This window comes from Pinus tabuliformis, chromosome 4_2 (genome assembly GCF_031772625.1).
Source record: "Pinus tabuliformis cultivar Carrire ecotype Pingquan chromosome 4_2, CPIR1, whole genome shotgun sequence".
Lineage (NCBI taxonomy): Eukaryota > Viridiplantae > Streptophyta > Pinopsida > Pinales > Pinaceae > Pinus > Pinus tabuliformis.
The window spans coordinates 1,190,671,755-1,190,675,068 of record NC_142304.1 but is presented as its reverse complement, the minus strand read 5'-3'; the positions used below and the strand labels follow the sequence as shown (position 1 = coordinate 1,190,675,068).

Sequence of the window (3,314 nt, the reverse complement as noted above, 5' to 3'; positions counted from 1 at the left end):
AACAAAATGACAATGACGATACCCATGCCCTCTCCTGTTCCCCCTCCCCTTCCAAAAAAGCATACAAGAAGGAGATGGCAGCCACTTTATTGAAGAATGCCGGTGCTGCTGACAACAATTGCAGAATTCTTTCTTTCAACGCAAAATCATCTACTGACAACAATTGCAGAATTCTTTCTTTCAATGGAAAACCATCGACTGTTTCCCAGGCTTCACAAGAAAATGTGCTGCCTAATCCCCCTATTTCTAGAAGAGCACGCAGATATATTCCACAGGTAGGCCGGGATTTCATATTTTTTTACAGTCATTTTCACTAGATATTCCATAATCAAATCTTGAATACCATTGATTTTTACTCGTTATTGAATCAAAGCCCTTGATCCTATTTGCAATTGCAGCATTATCCCATATGGAGGAATGCGTTATACAGATTTTTTTTCTTTTTCATTTGCAACGCTGAAATTGCTACCACACCCATTCCAATTTCTTAAATTTTTTTATAACAGAATAATGTTAGAAATCATTTCAGTACAGGAAAAGTACCCCTTTGCAAACAAAGCCATGATCGCATTTTTTTTTGTTAATCATTGATATACTCTTCGGACACCAGATAAACGACATAGTATTTCGGGTTTTTGTTATTAGTACACTGGATATGCCTATCTGAGGACCATCGTCCTTTGTTTTTTTTTCTTCGCCTAGTAATTTAACTTATCCATGTTGATGAAGTCTGCAGATAGAACCCTGGATGCGCCCGACCTTCTGGATGATTATTACTTGAATCTATTGGATTGGAGTTCCACCAATGTTTTGTCCATAGCCCTGAACAACACTGTATACTTGTGGCATGCTTCTGATAGCTCTATATCTCAGCTTCTGATTGCAGATGAAGAAGAGGGTCCCGTTACCAGCGTTAGTTGGGCACTCGATGGGAGGCAAATTACCGTTGGGTTGAATAATTCTGTTGTACATTTATGGGACTCGCAATCTGATAAAAGGGTAAATAAAACTTGTTTATCTCTGCCAAGGTTTTCTCATTCTAATATAATGGCAATCGCTAAATTTGATATGATACAATTGCAGCTGAGAGCCTTGAAAGGTCATCATGAGCATGTTGGTGCACTTGCTTGGAAATTGGAATGGCCCTATTCTCACCACAGGAGAGCTGGATGGGATTATAATCAATCATGATGTTCGCATCCGTGACCACATTGTTCAAATATACGAAGGACATACCCAGGAGGTTTGTGGATTGAAATGGTCTCCTTCTGGCCAACAACTTGCAAGTGGGGGAAATGACAATCTACTCTACATTTGGGACAAGAGCATGGCATCCCATAATCGTTCCTCTCAATATTTCCACCAATTAGATGAACATTGTGCGGCAGTCAAGGCCTTGGCATGGTGCCCCTTCCAGAACAATCTTTTGGCATCTGGTGGAGGGAGTTCAGACGGTTCTATAAAGTTTTGGAACACTCAAACAGGTGCCTGCCTGAATACCGTCCACACCAATTCCCAAGTCTGTTCATTGCTGTGGAATAGACATGAGCGCTAGTTATTGAGTTCGCATGGGCCAAATCAGAACCAGGTAACCTTATGGAAATACCCATCCATGGTGAAAATTACCGAACTTACAGGGCATACTGCTAGAGTTCTTCATATGGCACAGGTATGAAAATTCATGCTTTTTATGAGTACTTATGCATGCACCCATTTTTTCCCTTTAAATTTGTCCTAACGATCCTTACCATTGATTTTCTTCTTCAGAGTCCTGATGGGTACACAGTCGCATCAGCTGCAGCAGATGAAACACTCAGGTTTTGGCAAGTTTTTGGGGCTCCCGATGCCTCAAAGAAGACTAAGACTAAAGATACAAAAGAGGCTTTCAACATGTTTCATACTCACATCCGCTAAGAAGTCTGTCCAAATTCATGAAATCAGGATGGATGTTCAACTGAAGGTAGTAATTAGATGTTCTTTTTTCTGTTTACAAAGCTCTTTTGTAGGCACTCTATAGTTCTGTTGGGTTTTCCTGTATCAAATTCCAATTTCTTCTTTGTAATATAGCATGAATTGTGTATAGAGGGGCTTGCAAGTTTCATGCTCATATCCGCCAAGTATTTGTCCAGATTCATGGAATCAGAATGGATGTTCAACTCAAGGTAGTAATTAGATGTTTTATTTTCTGCTTGCAAAGCTCTTTTGCAGGCGCTCTATAGTTCTGTACTCATAGTATGAATTGTGTATTTTATCTATTGTGGACCCTGATGGAACAATGTTGCAACAGCTTTGTGAGACAATGATCCATTTCTTCAGCTGCGTGATAAGCTTTAAAGTGGTTTTGGCAAGTCTTTGGAGCTTCAAAGACGGTTCCAAAAATGATACGTTATGGCTGTTAGCAAGTATCTGATTCACATCTATAAAAAGGCCTCCATGCTTCTACACATGGAATGATGATGAGGGGATGCTCAATGTTGCAAGTAATGCTTGAATTATTTATCTTGTTCATTAGCTGTAAGGAACTTCTATCTATATTTTTATCTCCTGTATATTTTATTTCTGTAATATGATACACTCTCCCATCATGCAATTCTTGTCAAATGTGCATTCTCATAGGATATTGATTGATATTAATCAGAGTAACTAATCACATGCATAAGTACTACTCTCACTCATGTGGCTACAATTCTAACATTAAAAAATATTGACTGCACTGAACTGACTAACTTCTTAAAGAAGCAGACACTAAATTGAGAGCTTCTCATGTCCTGCCAGGACAGGCAATATGGACATTTTGTGTTGTGTACCTGTTGCGAGGTCATGTCCATGGTTTTAAACCTTGGCTCTCATGGAACTGCTGGCTTCATCAATAATCCTTGTCGTGTGTCTCCAAACAAATCTTGAATTTTTGTGGAAATTGTTTATGCTTCTTGTATCCAGTGATCATCTCTTGCCTCCAGTTATGTTATTGGGCTGTTTGACTGATGAGCCATTACATTCTGTATTCCTCTGCTCTCATGGATTTGTCTTCCTGATCAATCACGATTGCCCTATGTCGTCAAACACATCTTGAATGTTTGTCGAAATTGTTGACGCTTATTGGTCCTATCTGGTCATTATATCTTGCCTATGATTACTGACATCTATTATTGGGCTCTTGGAGAGACCAGTCAGTCTTGTCCTGTATTTCTTTGCATTTCAAATCGGTTCAAGTTCTCGCATTTTTGCTTTGTCCGATAGCCATCCTGTGCCTGTATTTTTCTATGAAACTTTGATGGTTTTTGGAGTTGTTGCGACTCCTCCATCTGGGTTCC

The 3,314-nt window shown here is 39.5% G+C and overlaps 1 pseudogene across 1 annotated transcript; it reads left to right on the top strand.

The window, feature by feature from the left end:
* The first annotated feature begins 518 nt into the window (after window positions 1–518).
* LOC149173936 (cell division cycle 20.2, cofactor of APC complex-like) lies at window positions 519–2,957 on the top strand (annotated as a pseudogene). Its single transcript, XR_016259160.1, has 3 exons — window positions 519–999; window positions 1,084–1,669; window positions 1,768–2,957. The product of XR_016259160.1 is annotated as a cell division cycle 20.2, cofactor of APC complex-like (transcript).
* Window positions 2,958–3,314: the final 357 nt, after the last annotated feature.